At 41.7% G+C, this 16,343-nt stretch overlaps 1 protein-coding gene and 1 long non-coding RNA gene across 3 annotated transcripts in view; both read left to right on the forward strand.

Moving 5' to 3' along the window:
- The window catches only part of DIS3L2 (DIS3 like 3'-5' exoribonuclease 2), a 380,422-nt gene that overhangs the window by 215,293 nt on the left and 148,786 nt on the right, over positions 1 to 16,343 (forward strand). The window lies entirely within an intron of this gene.
- On the forward strand, positions 1,535 to 15,662 carry LOC309662979. The gene is made up of 2 exons (XR_014265057.1): positions 1,535 to 13,826; positions 14,177 to 15,662. It is a non-coding gene; the product is annotated as an uncharacterized lncRNA (long non-coding RNA).

The following is a 16,343-nucleotide window of genomic DNA, read 5'->3' on the forward strand; positions in this document are numbered from 1 at the left end:
GGAGCCATACACATTTCTGGACTCCTCTTCGGAAATTGCCTTCAGAGCCTAAGGCACATTTTCAACAATGGCCAATCTTCATCTTTTGAGAATGCATTTGATTTTTGGAAACAGCCAAGTCAATTTGGAGCCAAGAGTGGTAAATCAGGTGGGTGATCAAGCTGGATAATACAACTTCAAAAAAAACAAAATAAAGTATAATTATAAAGTAGTAAAACTGATTTTCTTGTGAAGCTCATGAATTGGCTTAGAAAGTAGTTCTTAAAGAATTCCAGAAACCTTTTGAGCACTTGTGGCATTATGTGAATAAGTGTACAGAGTCCCTTTGTAACTTTCAGAGGAAGAGACTGACGTGCATGGAAGTCCTGTTATATGTGTGAAAAAATTGGTTTTGTTACATATATTTACTCATACTGTGCAAATGTAAAGTTTCCCTATAATCTTTTTGCCTGAGAGGTGACCTAGTGGAATTATACCAAAGTTTGTATGTGGGAGAATCAAGAGTTTCAAATTGTGATTGTTTAAACAGTTCTCCTGTGGTCTTACAGATGTAATTAGAATTCCTAGGATAGGAGTGTTCCCACAAGCATAATAATACTTTAAATGTGTGTTCAATTATCCTTTTCTATAGCCATATTTAATCGTTTCTTTTTGAAATAGAGTTACTTTGAAAATATTAAATCACTAGCATAATCTTGACTGTTGGTCAGACCTGAGACAGTGCTGGGCATGTAGTAAGCACTCACTGGGTGTCCCTTTCCTGTCGTCTCTGCCTTGGGGCTTGATACACGCTGAGGACACACAAAGAGAAAGATCAGTTCCCTAGTAATAGATCATCTCCATTAATGGTCAGCCAAAAATATACAGGATGAAGAAAATTAACACATGTAAAAGTTTGAAGTTTTCATTTAGCTTCGTTGTTAATGTGGCAGATATACATATACCAAAACACATATTTAATTGAGTGCATCTTTTATACCTTTTTATATGTTTAATTTAATCATTAAAACAATCCTGTGAAACAATTATCCCTGTTTTACAGATGAAGAAACTGTGGCTCAGATGAGTGTAGTCACTTGCCCAAGGTCACATGGCTGAGAGGGGCAAAGCTTGGACTTGAATTCAGTTCTGCAGTCTAGAAATCTCTTAACCACCATCACCATGTTTCTCCACCTTAAACCCACACCCTTGATAAACATTTTAAAAAAATCAATCGAAAAAACACCAAATCAATCAAAAACACCACATACTTCCCCTCCCCATATTGAGAAAGGAGAAGTTAGAGCCTTCTTCAAAACCCTACTGGTCAAAAAATGTTATAGCATTGTACTTTGTGTAATTTGAGTTACAGAAGCAATCTTGCTAAAAATTAATTTGTTTTTGAAATAGAAACCTGAGGGACTTCCCTGGCGGTCCAGCGGTTAAGACTCTGCACTTCCACTGCAGGGGGCGTGGGTTCGATCCCTGGATGGGGAACTAAGATCCCGCATGCTGCACATTGCGCCCCCCCCCACCCCCCCCCAAAAATAGAAACTTGTTGTTGATACTCTGCCATGCCCTCCCTCTGCTTCCCAGCACCTGGTGCCCCCAGGAGTGGGCAGGGTGGAAGCATCGGCTGTTAACATCCTGTCATGGCTTGCTAACGAGAAAGCGTTAGAGAAAGCCACGACGAGTTAGCCATTCTAGGAAACCTCCCACAGCTGTTGCATTTATTAAGACTTTTGGTCCCGAATAACAGAAACCACTGGAGCTCACTTAAGCAGAAAGGGGAATTTGTTTTAAGGATCCTGCGATGATTCCCAGAATCCAAGGGTAGGGAACCCAGAAAGACTTCTTGCTTCATCTCTGCCTCTCAGGCTCTCTACACGTCGGCTTCCCCTCATTCATACTGGCCTCTTTTGCTTCCTGCTACTCCGTGGGATGGCTGCTACCTAAGAGCTGCCACCGTCACCCAGAGGGAGCCTGATATCTCTCTCCGTCTTCTCCCCTCACATACTTTCCTCCTTCTCACACTCTCCCTTCTCTGTCCTAATTCTGAATTCTAGAGCGAGAATCAGTTTGCCCTGCTTTGGGTTACATGTTGGTTTGGGAGAGGGAACGTCAAGACAGATAACAGTCCACCGCAGTTCTGTACCCTCCTGCCTTTATACATGATGCTACTGGTTATTTTTCTATCCCAGGAGTTTGAAAATTTTAAATGACCCTGATATCACAGGGGTGAAATACTAAGATGTAGGTTTTAGAGACAAATTTGGCTTGAATCATCACTCTGCCACTTACTAGGTATGTATTCTTGGGCAAGTTACTTGAATTCTCTGAGCCTTTCTTTCTTTACAAGTTAAAAGGAATGTACAGTTACTATATTTCTCATGAGGTCATGGCAGGGGTTAAATATAATAACATGTAGAATGCTTACACAGGTCTAGCATATCCTATGCTTGATAAAATATTGCCCCTTCTTTCTTTCTGGTGAGCATTAAGACACATTGCCTTACCAAAAAGATGTTTGAGGTATATGTAGAATACAAATCTCACACTGCCTTCTGCCCTCAAATTCTGTTCCCTCTTACCCCCTTTCTTTGGCCCCTTTTCATCTACCCTTGCATATCAGGATATTCATAGTCCAAAGGACTTGGGTTCTAAACCTAGAAAATTCTCTAGGGCTGTATTCCCAGGCCATAGCTAGAGGTCCCGAGACATCACCTGAAGTGGAATCTACTCTCACAGATAGATGGTACTTCTGGTAAAGGGACTATTAGCTCTACCACAGCCCCAGCCTTTTCTCCCATGGTTAGAGTTGAAGGAGCCCACTTAAAGACTCAATTCAGTAAATATTTATTATCTTTACTATTTGCAAGACCCTGAAATAGGTATTGTTGGAATTGCAAAATATGTAATTGAAAGAAACAGTCCTTTCTGTCAAAGAGAATAAAGTCTGAAAGAAGAGATGATGGATCTACACAAATCACTAATTCAGGATGTTTAGTACAACTGGCTTACTAAGGCCCCATGTTAATGTACACAAGCCATCTTAAGGAGGGGTGGAAAAGTAGTTTGAAGCCAGATCATAGAGGCTATTGAACGCCAAGCTGAGGACTGTAATGTCAGGATAGCTGGAAGCCAGTGAGGATTTTTGAGAAAGGAGCGTAATCTAATGCTGTATTTTAGGAACTTTATCCTGGTAGTCAAATGCTAAAGGATCTGAAAGGCAGGAGAGCAGGAGAGGAGACTGGAGTCTAGCTGGGGAGCTGCTTCAGTAGGAAGTGAGGGTGGGATATGAATTCGGGCCCAGTCCAAGACTTGGTAAAGACTAGAAGATGGGGATTGGGCTGAGGTAGAGGGAGTATGTGGGGTGACTTGAACGCTGAAAGTGCAGGAAGAAGTGTAGACTGTAGATGGGGTCACCTGGGGTCCTTTGGGAGCTCCTCCTCTCCTGAATCTGGGGTGCAAGTGGAGAAGTAGCACTCCATGGTTCACTGCACTCTGCGGCCAAGGGAGCGCCAATTGTAACTAGGGGTGCTGCATTAGAGCTTGACTTGCCCTGCCCACCTCATAGGGAAACTTTGTAGGTGTTTGTTTGTTTTTTATAAATTTATTTATTTGTTTGTTTTTATTTTTGGCTGTGTTGGGTCTTCGTTGCTGCGTGCAGGCTTTCTCTAGTTGCGGCGAGCAGGGGCTACTCTTCGTTGCAGTGCGCTGGCTTCTTATTGCGGTGGCTTCTCTTGTTGCAGAGCATGGGCTCTAGGCGTGCGGGCTTCAGTAGTTGTGGCTCGTGGGCTCTAGAGCACAGGCTCAGTGGTTGTGGTACACGGGCTTAGTTGCTCTGCGGCATGTGGGATCTTCCCGGGCCAGGGATCGAACCCGTGTCCCCTGCATTGGCAGGCAGATTCTTAACCACTGCGCCACCAGGGAAACCCCTGTTTTTGTTTTTTTGAGAAGGGAAAACTAGATGAATTTCGGTGCCTTATTTGAAAACTCTCTGGAGCAAACAGTAATTATGGACACGTTTTCATCTAAAGTCTATGTACTTAATATTAAAATCAGCCAGGAAGTCATTACCAGGCTGCTGTTTTTTTTTTTTTTTAAACTGTAGAATCAGCTCTGTGAACAATGAAACAGAATTTTGGCCCCAGATTAATATTTAAAAGACATAAAGACTAGAGTTTGCTTTCCGCATTAGTGAGAAGAAAGAATTTACACTGTTTAGTAAGACAGTCCCTGATCATCTTAAAATATAGCTGAAATTTATTTTGACATTTTTGTTTGATTATATTGGTGGTGTTTTATTCAGCAGCAAATTTAATTAAAATGCTGGTATGTATTTCTTAAACAAGTCTCTCATCTCACTAAACTGAGACTCACTAATATTCTCAGTACTTTGCAGAACTGTGCAGGGTCTAATAAGGCTCATTCATGGTGCTTTAATCATGCTCGTAATAAAAAACAGTCATTTGGGGAATACATTTTCCAGGCAGTTTCCTTGCCCCCTGGGGGAAATATTTTGAGGCCTCCCAGTGACCGTGGGTTTAAAAGTCTTGACAGGGAAGTCCTAGAATCCTTGAAGAACTAGGCCTTTGAAAGATTCATTGTTATGGACTCTCCCTTTGAAAGAGACCACTTTATCTTACTCCTAAACATCTATAGGACAGACATAGCACTTTCTGAAAAGAAATTCTGGGTGATGTGGAAGAACAAACGTATGTAGGTAATCCAGTATGGGCAGTGTGTAATTTGAAGAATGATAGTTCCATTTTTATGGTTGCCATAACAATCATACAGTTGTGCAAAAAATGTGTATAGCTTTTATAGACGGGGGCTGGCACCATTGCAATGATTCTTCTCGTATCAGAACAACTGTTTTCAGATCTGAAAAATAGGGGTGGCTTAACCCTTCCCCAGTTAGCTCAGCATGCTCTCTGAGAAGGCTCTTTGGATCTCTGGGGCTGTTGAAATGTATTCACCGCTTACATTTGCATTTCAGCCTGATAAATGGATTGAGAATTAAGGATGATGACCCTTCCAACAGCAGGTTCTGAATTCCTGGCCTGGGAATTCAAAGGATGAGGAAAAAAAATACTGTTCCTCAAATAGAAATGTAGGAGAGATGTCTAGACATAGTTAATTCCTTGACTTTGTGACTATTCTTAATTCCGTCCACTAGAATTTAAATCCATTAAATACTGGCCTTTACCATTGTGTTTAAGTCTCTGATAAAGTCATATTAAAATTTGATTACATTTTCTGTTTTATTTTAATACATTAACTATGTCTGTTCTGGAAATTGCAAAGCAAATTTTACAGTGTAGTCTTTTAAAGTGAAAATATATCTATTCATGGTCCTTTTTTGGCTACTTTTTCCTATCTTTGGGTACCCATTCCAAAAGAAAGTACTTGGGACTTGACTTTCTCTGACATACTAAAGAATATCCATTTTGAATAAACTTGATGTCAGAACTCTGTATGTGGATTTTCAGGTTGAGGGTGAAAAGTTGTCAAATTTGGATTCGGTACCTAAAAACGAAGTCATTGACAACTTAGTCAACCACAGAGAAACTTTTCTCAAAGAAATTTGTGGGTAATTAGTAGTTCAGCCAAAATGCTTCTGGGGTGTTTAAATCTTAAGATAAAGTATGGGACTAAGGGTAACTAGAAGAGATGTCAGCTTCCATTTGAAATAAAACTTCTTGGCTTAATTACTTCTTTTAACACCTTCTCTTTTGAATTCCTGTTCCATTAAATCAAAGTTCTGTGACCTTAGGCAAATTACTTAATCTCTCTGAGCCTCAGTTTCCCCATCCATAAAACGAGAGTGAAAAATAATACCCACCATTATTATAATTCTAAGAGAATCACCTCTCAAGAGATTCTAGGAGATGTAGGAAAAAAAGTGTTTTTAATGAGAGCAAGATTTCCCATATATTGAAGTGAAGACCTCTAATATGTTTATCCTCTGCGAAGATTTTGCACATAGGAGAACTTTTTATGCCTAAACTCTAAACATTATATTTAGAGGCTTAGATATTTGATCCCTCTGTGGGAGCATTTCCTATAAGCTTACTGCTACTTCATTTTGTCCGATTTTAAAACTTATTTTGTATCAGTCAGTGTTCTTCTAGCCTGTTTTAAAGTAACCCCAATGTGATATTTTAAACCTGGGTCATAGGAAGACTCTACTCCCCAGAGGTAAAAGGAGAGAGAGATGTTCAGAGAGTGCTCCGGGTAGAAGGGCTTTGTGGGCACGATGGGGCTCGGTGGCTCTCATTTCTCCCTTAGGCGTGCAGAGCTGCATTCTGAACACCTGCGAACCTAGGTTTAAGACTTCTTGGGCAGGAAGTAAAAGAGAGCAGAGGCCAAGCCATTCATATCTACATACAAACTCTCTTGGTTGAGTTGTGCCCAGTAGTTCGGGGCCTTCAGGTAAACTAACTTGGTGGCTTCCAGGCCTTTGCTCTAGCTCTTCCTTTTGCCCAAGTCCTTCTTCCTCCATAAAGGCCATGGCTCACTCCTCACCTCCCTCAAGTCATCTTCAAGTGGCATCATCTCATTGAGGCCTCTGCTGGCTACCCTATTTATAATTGTAGTCAGCACTTCCAACCTCCCTTGCTCTGTTCTAATGTTTCTTTTCTTTTTCCTCCATAGCACTTAATTACAGTACTGTTTATTTTCTGTCTTCTCCCCCGCTAGAATGTAAGTGGACAGGATTCTTTGTTTGTTCTCATATGTGTCCCAGACACCTAGAGCAGTAAATGCCTGTAAATATTGAATGAAGGAATTCTGGCCTTCTTTCTCTTAACCTCTGATACCTTCACATTGACATTGTACTGGTTCCTACAACTTCAATTTGTGCTTGACACAAAATAAGTGAAAATTTATGAAAAGAGCTACAATTACACATAATTTTCAGCCATTTAGAACAAGAAAGGGATGGGCCTGTTTCTTGGGAAAATTCATGGCTGCAGGATTGCATGGCGAAAGAGGGATCCAGCTAATTCTTTGTGGCTGCAAAGGGCTGAATTATGAGGTTTCTCAGAATCAGGTTTAATCAACTCAGCTTATAAAGGTACTTTCCAATAGTTCGGGCTCCTGTCTGAAACTGAATGGCCTGCCTAATGAGTCAGTGACTTGTCCCCTTATCCTGAGTACTCAAGATGTGGGTTGATCTGTGTGATTGATTCTGGTTCGGAGACATTTGGGGGATAAGATTTGGACTAGGGTGAACTCTGAGGAACTTCCAACTCTGTCGATTCTATGATTCTGGCCACTGAACTGATATGGAGTAATTTCCAGGATTTATTGTTAAGTGAAAAAGCAAGTTGCAAGAGAGAATTTGTAGGATTCGACTGTTCGTGTTAGAAAGAAGAGAAAATAAGAAAAAATATATATCAAAAAGAAAGCAGAAATGCAAAAAAGAATAAACCAGAAAATGATGAAATAGTTATCTCTAGGGGGTAGGAATAAGGTAGAAGGATAGAGATGAGAGGAAGACTTCTCTGAGTATACTTTAACTTTTGAACCATTTAAATGTTTTAAATATTCAACAATAAAATTAAATTTAAAAGGAAATAAACGCAAAATCTCTAAAATCGACATAAGACAATAACAAATCGTCCTAATGTTTATCAAATGTATAGCATTACTACACAGAGAAAAAAAGAATTCAGGTAACTTTCGGGCACTATGCTTTTTGAGCACTTTGTACATCCTTGGTGACTATATTCTAAGGATAAAACTCCAAAGAAATCTTCATAGATACTTTAGATACTTTGCTGCTAGTGGATATTGGGATTGTAATTCTGAAACTGTTTTGAATATTGAAGACATTGGGAGCTGAGGTTCTCAGTGGAAGAATAAAAATATAAATATAGAATGCGGGAAGAGGAGGAAGACCTCTAGTATTAGAGCTCAGTTGGAGGTGTAAATGTGACTCACGACTTTTAAGCAGTATATTAGGTTGAACCACAGGAAATTGCCGTAACTAGTCAAATATCAGCAATTTCATACGATTTAACTCAGTATTTTCTAATTCAGCTCACTAAAAGGGCCTAGAAGTAATGACACCTGAGTAGTAATGAGCACAGCGATCTAGGACCCTGTGTTGGTTTCTACATAATGTTCATTCCCCACTGAAAGAAATCTGGGCTCCTTAGGGACATGGTGATTATTAATCTGGGCAAGAAATGTATAAGGTGAGCCTGAAATAGTTGCTGTGCCAAACAGCCTAGAAGTGCTCAAAGACTTGTGGAGACACATTGCAAGGACACAGGGGATCACTTGAAAGGCCTCCACCAACCTAATTTGGGACAATTTGAGTATCAGAAAGAATAGTAATGGTAATGGATAATACGTTTAATTTTTTTAAGTCAGTGCATCTGTAATAATACTCGAAAAGAAACCAAAAACAAACAAACAAAAAAGTAGGGTCAGTGCAGGATAAGCTCTTGACTTTGAAGAGTCAGCTCATAAATACAGAAGGTATTATAGGATTAGAAAATCACCATTTTACAACTTGCGAAGTTATGATTGATTCAGGCAAAAATCATCAGTGGAAGCTAAAATCACTGGCTGAAAGGTTCTTTGAGAACAGGATATTCACATGATCTAAAAGTCTTATTCCACAGATTACTTATTAATTATAAAGAGCAAAAGGTAGCCTTATAATAGAAAGATCTGGCTATTAGCACCTTAGCGAATCAAATCTGGCAACCTCACAGTCTGTGCCTTCTGAAGGAATGCAGTACGAAGTGCACACTATCCCCTGTGAAGTATTCACGGCAAAAGTTCACCGTGAATCTAGTCAAGACTTAAAACCTAACTTTCTGTTTGTTGGAAATTCAGAGAGGATTAATTTTGCCACGTTTGATTTATTTCTGTCCTTTCCTCTCTTCCTCCTTCCATGAGGAAACAAGCTGATAAATCTAGAACGTGAGACATTCTACAAAACAACTGGCCTGGACTCTTCAAAAAAAAAAAAAAGCAGTGTTATATTTTTTAAAAATAATAAATAAAGATAGAGGGATTCATATACATTAAACAGACTAAAGAGACATGACTACCAAATACTGTGTAAACCTTGATTAGAGCCTAGATCAGGAGGAAAACAATTTCATGAGACAACTGAAGGCATTTAAATATGATCTATAAATTGGATATAGGAAATTAATCTTAACTGTGGTGGTAGTATTCTGGTTCTGTAGAAGAATGCCTTTATTCTTAGAAAACACATGCAAAAGAATGGAGGGGTAAAGTATCCTGATCTGTACTACATAATTTAAAATAGTTCAGATGTAAAAAAAAAAAAGCTAGGTATATGAAGGGAGGAACAGAGGGAGGAGAAAGATAAAGCAAATATGTCAAAGTGTTGACATTTGATGAATCTTAATGAGAGGCATATGAATGTTAATTTTACTCTTCTTTAAATTTTCCTGAAAGTTTAACATTTTTCAAAATGAAAATTGAGGGGAAGAAAGTTAATTTTAACATATTCTCTGAGTGTAAACCATGGCTTTCCTGGCCCACGCCGTGGCCTCTGGCTCCCAGGGTACCAGGCCAACCTTGTCCTGTGACCTCTGCTCCAGGGTGTTGTTTTTCTGAAGTACAAAAAGAGGCACAGAATGGCGAGAGGTTCAGTGAGTGGGTGAGTAAATGAACATAACAAGGGAGACCATTTTAGTCATTTCTGATTCCGTTCTCATCTTATCACAGTCCTTTGGAAAGTAACCTAGTCACGACGTTCACTTAGTCTAGAATTTTGCTAAAGCTTGAGGTAGACCTTCGGTGGACCCTAGATTGAAAACCCCTAGTTGGGTGAAAAGAGCCTGCCCAGAGCATTGCCTCCGTTCTTTCTGTTCTCCCTGTGGCCTCCTATGTGTCGTTTCATCACTATGGGGAAGTGGAGGGACAGATGGACCAAGATCTCCTTCTGCTTTAAATAGACCTTAGTCTTTTTCTGTTCTGAAAAATCTGTGGTTTGTGTCAGACTTTTTAGCATCTGTTGTGGCAGTAGAACTGAGTGAAAGGGTATTAACATATCCACAGCTGCCATCAGAAAAAATAAAAGGTCCAGCCCTGCTGCCCTGAGGGGAGCTGATTCAGGTTTGAATGATGCTCCCTGCTCCCTTGGCCTTCAAGAGGAGAGGTCGGCCCATCCCTGAGGAAAGTCAGTGTGGAAGGGAAGCTCAGCTGAGTTCAGCGTCTGACTTGACTGGTTCGTCCTAGCACCCATCTGGCCGGACTCCCCACGTGGTGCTCCGTAGAGACGCATTACCGTGGTTGAAGGCTCCAGCTCTTTAGTTATTTTTCCTGCTCCGGTTTACATAAAATTATCTGGTTTCTATATAAACTCTGATACCATCTAATCTAAGAAAGTGGTAAAAACTGTACTCTTTATCCTCCTAAGGTTATTTCTTAAATACTTTCCATCCCTTTTCACCCATTCACCATCACTGACCCAGATCCTCCTCACCAGAATTGCTTGTGAGCAAGGAGACAAACCCAGAATCATGGACAGAGGAGGGCCTCTATAAATTTTGTTAGTCTGGAATTGGTCCCTGAACCACAGTTTGTAAAACACTGTTTTATGAGAAAAGAAGATGGGATGAAGACAGAAAAGGACACCCTTGGAAACAATAACACTGTGGTGTGACCACAGGGTTGGACGCCAGGAGGTCATGAGTTCTAATCCTAAGTGTATTTCCCAAGTCACAGTGGCAAAATTGAATGGAAAAGTGCTAAAGAGAGCCCTTTGGTCATTTTTTCATTCACGTATCCATCAGCTATTCATTACATGTGTGCCTTCAGTGTGCTGGAAGAGATACACAGATAGGTCAGGATCAGAGCCAGACCTTGAGGAGCTCTCAGCCTTGTCACAGTGATAAGACATGTCCATAAGTAACCACCAGCATGCCAGGGGTAGTGGTCAGTGCCATTGAACTGGGGCAGGTTGCAGGCATGGGCAGGGCAGCTGGGGGAGAGGCAGCTTCTACTCTCTGGAGCCATGAAGGTTCCCTGGGAAAAAGATGGCATTGCAGCCAGGCCTTTAGAAGTTAGGTAGGTCTTAGACGTTGGAGATTGGTGGGATAAATGTCCTAAGGTTGGGAACAGCACGAACAGTGTTTCAGGGACCAGAGGGTGTAGAGAAAAGTTTGTCATACAAGGTACACGTTGGGAGTGTGCAATCTGACTAGAAAAATACAGGCCGGGGCCATATCGTGAATGGCTTTGAATTCTAAGCTGAATTTCTATTTTAGTCAGTAAGGAGTTGATGAAGGCTTTTTTACCAAGCACATGCTTTAAGATGATTAATCTGGCAGCAGCCATGACCTTGGGGAGAGCAATTTCTGTGATGTCGTAGGGGCCATGGCCAAAATCCAGTGAGGTAAATGGTGACAACGTGGTGAGTAAATGTTGCTGTGGAGACTAGACAGCTGCTTCCAGCTGCAAGGAGGTAGAGATGTTGGTCCCCTGAGGAGGAAGAGGACGCAAGGTCAGAGGAAGAGTGTGTGAGTGACAGAGGAACAGAAGTTCTTTCTATGCTTTTGTTATTTCCTGGGATTCTTGGCCAGGTCATAATGGATTGTAGAAGGCTTTTAGTTATTCTTCATGTGTTCTTTTCTCGGACCAATGGCTTCGAGTAAAACAATCTTCGAAGTTTTCTGTCACTTTAAAAAGTTCGACTAAGCCCTTCAGTCACGTGCCTTCAGAAATTCTGGTTACATAACGCTGCTCTGAACTGGAATTCTGCAGCCTCATGCACTGCAGCCTCATTCTTTCCCTCCCCCACCTGGCACTCTATTTTCTGTGGGTCAGGGTTAGCTTCTTTCGAACCATTGTTGCGGAACTCTTTAAATATTTGGTCTCACAGGTTCTAAAAGCTGGCAGGCCAGGCTGCTCCCTGCAGGTTGTGAGACCAAAGCCTTCCAGAAAAGGAGCCAGTAAAATCCCAAAAGCATGTTAACGGAGTTTAACAGCTGCATGGAGCACTGCCCCTGTGGGGCCGGGCTCCCAAGTGCTGAGGCCAGCAGCCCGCAGCCGCTGCGGCCCACAACCAGGAGGAGCCCTCCTGCACCACATCGTGGCCGATTCGTAATTGTGGTGATGACAACAGATTAAATCACTGGCTCTCAGCACTGAGGACTGGGGTTTGTCAGGGTCACTCACTGTTCCCTTGCTTCTCCCAATTTTCCATAGCGAGAGAGCAAGTTTGGAGTCCACTGCTACAGTACAAATACTTGCTGGGAGCTCTCCAAGTTTTACTCTGTCTAGAAGTTAGTTCTCTTAGAAGCCTATACTGAATGTCTCTCTTTCTTCCAGCATCCCCTCAACACATGATTCTGAAATGTAACTCCTCAATATATGTGTGTATGTTTTTGTACCCTAGTTGTTTTTTTTTTTTTAATGATTTAAGGCAACTTGCAGATAAACATATAATGCAATGAATAATTTTTAAATTCGGCTACAGGGCAAAAGGATTATACGAATAGGAAAATTAGGTACACCCAGGATAAAGGTTAGTTCACAAAGTTCAAACTACAAATAAGATCCTCTGGAAACAGATCACACGTGTTTTTCTGAGTTTCCTAGCAGGCAAAGCAAAGAAGGAAACTTAAAGGGATAAAATTCACATGTGTGTAAGGTACCAGCAAACCATCAGCTCAAGAGAAGAAGAGTGAGTCCTTGCACTGCATAAACTTGCTCCGTAAGTACTCATAAAAAGGGGCACTGAGTGAGCAAATGAGCAAGGCCTTATCAGCTTCCCTGCAGCGAATAGCATAGCCACTTGTTTGACTTCTTGCAGTATTCCATGGGGTAGGCTTGGTGGTAAGGCTCCATGTGACAAGGACTCCACGGGAGGCCTGTGCAGTGTGTTTCAGTGTAGTTTATCACCTTTCAAAGGTGTCTGGGAGATTCTGTGCCACAAAAAAAGTGCCAAGATCAAATGGGTCTGGCAAGAACTATGCGATACCAGCATACTGAAGGCTCTGAGAAGTCCTACTATTAAAAAATTGGGACTTCCCTGGTGGTGCAGAGGTTGAGAATCCTCCTGCCAATGCAGGGAACATGGGATCGAGCCCTGGTCTGGGAAGATCCCACAGGCTGCGGAGCAACTAAGCCCGTGCACCACAACTACTGAGCCTGCTCTCTAGAGCCCGCAAGCCACAACTCCTGAGCCTGCGTGCCACAACTGTTGAAGCCTGCTTGCCTAGAGCCCAAGCTCTGCAACAAGCGAAGCCACTGCAATGAGAAGCCCACGCACCACAACGAAGAGTAGCCCCCACTCGCTGCAACTAGAGAAAGCCCGCGCGCAGCAACAAAGACTCAATGCAGCTAAAAATAAAATAAATTAATTAATTAAAAAAAAAAAAGAAAAAGAAATTGGCTCAGCATTTACCAAACTGATTTAATCACAATACCTTTTAAAAAAAATTAAAACACTTACTGGGAAACACTGATCTAAAACAGGGATCAGCAAACTTTCTGCTAAGGGTCAGATAGATATTTTAGCGTACAGTCCTGTCAGAACTACTGTACTCAGAGCAGCCATTGTATCCAAAAAGCATGACTGGATTCCAATAGAGCTTCATTTATGTATACTGAAATTTGAACTTCATATAATTTTCACGTGTCATGAAATAATATTTTTCTTCTTCTTATTATTTTTTTTTCAATCATTTAAAAAGACAAAAACCATTCTTAGCTTGCAGACCATTCAGAAACAGGTGGCAGGCCCAATTTGGTCTGTGAGCTGTAGTTTGCCGACCCCTGATCAAAAATAATGTTTGGATGGTATGTCTTCCAGCAACTTTTCCTGAGTACCATTCCTCAGAGTTGTTTTATTTTTATTTTTATTTTTTTTATTTTTATTTTATTTTATTTTTTTCTCACCTATGGAGTTTTTTATTTATTTATTTATTTATTTATGACTGTGTTGGGTCTTAGTTTCTGTGCGAGGACTTTCTCTAGTTGTGGTAAGCGGGGGCCACTCTTCATCGCGGTGCGCGGGCCTCTCACTATCGCGGCCTCTCTTGTTGCGGAGCACAGGCGCCAGACGCCCAGGCTCAGTAATTGTGGCTCACGGGCCCAGTTGCCCTGCGGCATGTGGGATCTTCCCAGACCAGGGCTCGAACCCGTGTACCCTGCATTGGCAGGCAGATTCTCAACTGCTGCGCCACCAGGGAAGCCCCTATTTTTATTTTTTTATTATTTTTTGTGTGTGGTGGTTAATTTTTTTTTTTTAGTTTTAAAAAACTTTTATTTATTTATTTATTTATTTATTTATTTATAAAATTTATTTATTTATTTATTTATGGCTGTGTTGTGTCTTCATTTCTGTGCGAGGGCTTTCTCTAGTTGTGGCAAGCAGGGGCCACTCTTCATCGCGGTGCGTCGGCCTCTCACTATCGCGGCCTCTCTTGTTGCAGAGCACAGGCTCCAGACGCGCAGGCTCAGTAATTGTGGCTCACGGGCCCAGTTGCTCAGCGGCATGTGGGATCTTCCCAGACCAGGGCTCGAACCCGTGTCCCCTGCATTGACAGGCGGATTCTTAACCACTGCGCCACCAGGGAAGCCCTATTTTATTTATTTTTATACAGCAGGTTCTTATTAGTTATCTATTTTATACATATTAGTGTATATATGTCAATCCCAATCTCCCAGTTCATCCCACCCCCCCCGCCTTTCCCCCCTTGGTGTCCATACATTCTCTACATCTGTGTCTCTATTTCTGCCTTGCAAACCAGTTCATCTGTACCATTTTTCTAGATTCCACATATATGCGTTAATATACGATATTTGTTTTTCTCTTTCTGACTTACTTCATTCTGTATGACAGTCTCTAGGTCCATCCACGTCTCTACAGATGACCCAGTTTCATTCCTTGCTGAGTAATATTCCATTGTATATATGTACCACATCTTCTTTATCCGTTCATCTTTCGATGGGCATTTAGGTTGCTTCCATGAGCTGGCTATTGTAAATAGTGCTGCAGGGAACATTGGGGTGCATGTGTCTTTTTGAATTACGGTTTTCTCTGGGTATATGCCCAATAGTGGGATTGCTGGGTCATATGGTAATACTATTTTTAGTTTTTTAAGGAACCTCCATATTGTTCTCCATAGTGGCTGTATCAATTTACATTCCCACCAACAGTGCAAGAGGGTTCCCTTTTCTCCACACCCTCTCCAGCATTTGTTTGTAGATTTTCTGATGATGCCCATTCTGACTGGTGTAAGGTGATACCTCATTGTAGTTTTGATTTGCATTTCTCTAATAATTAGTGATGTTGAGCAGCTTTTCATGTGCCGCTTGGCCATCTGTATGTCTTCGTTGGAGAAATATCTATTTAGGTCTTCTGCCCGTTTTTTGATTGGGTTGTTTGTTTTTTTAGTATTGAGCTGCATGAGCTGTTTATATATTTTGGAGATTAATCCTTTGTCTGTTGATTTGTTTGCAAATATTTTCTCCCATTCTGAGGGTTGTCTTTTCGTCTTGTTTATAGTTTCCTTTGCTGTGCAAAAGCTTTTGAGTTTCATTAGGTCCCATTTGTTTATTTTTGTTTTTATTTCCATTACTCTAGGAGGTGGGTCAAAAGAGATCTTGCTGTGATTTATGTCCAGTGTTGTTTTAATTTAGACTTTTATTTTTCTGGCTTAAGAGCAGATTTTCTTTTTTGCCCAAGTCACACAGGTGGTAAAGGGCAGAGCTGGGACCAGAACCCCAGCTGTAATTCCCGTCCTCCTGCCGCCTAACCCCAGCTGCCTCTCTAGGCACTTTTCCCTCCTTCCCCTCATCACATGATTCTCCCCTTAGGGGCCCTTTTGTATAGCTAGTGTGCAGTTTCACACGTGAGACTCCAGATCATTCAGTCGACAGCAGATTCCAGGAAGCTGGGGCCCTGAGCATGATCAAGTGCAGGAGAAATAGAGGCCCAGGGATGTTCCAAGACATCAGATAAGGAGGGACCATGTGACGAGGTCCTCATCCAATACCAGTGAAATGAAGTTAGAAGTACTGAAACCATGAACTGCCCCTGGGGTGCTCAGGGCAGAGAAGCGGAAGAGAGGGGAGGGCTGCTGGGTTCCCTCATCCTCCTGCCCCAGCCACACACCTATCTGCACCTGCTCCCGTGTTTATCTCCTCTCCCAGTTCTGTGACAGAGGTGTCACACATCCTAGCATCAGCTAGTCTCTCTGCTGTCACTGAGATATTCACTCATTCATACATTCATGCACTCACCCAGGCTCAGCGCGCCCCACGTGGCTCAGGAACTCCCTGCCAGGGTCCTGCCACTACCTCTCTGACTCCCACTCTCCTCAGCCTCCCGGGCATCCTAATCACCTGGCTCTCAG

Source organism: Balaenoptera physalus, assembly GCF_965194825.1.
Source record: "Balaenoptera physalus genome assembly, chromosome: 6".
Classification (NCBI taxonomy): Eukaryota; Metazoa; Chordata; class Mammalia; order Artiodactyla; family Balaenopteridae; genus Balaenoptera; species Balaenoptera physalus.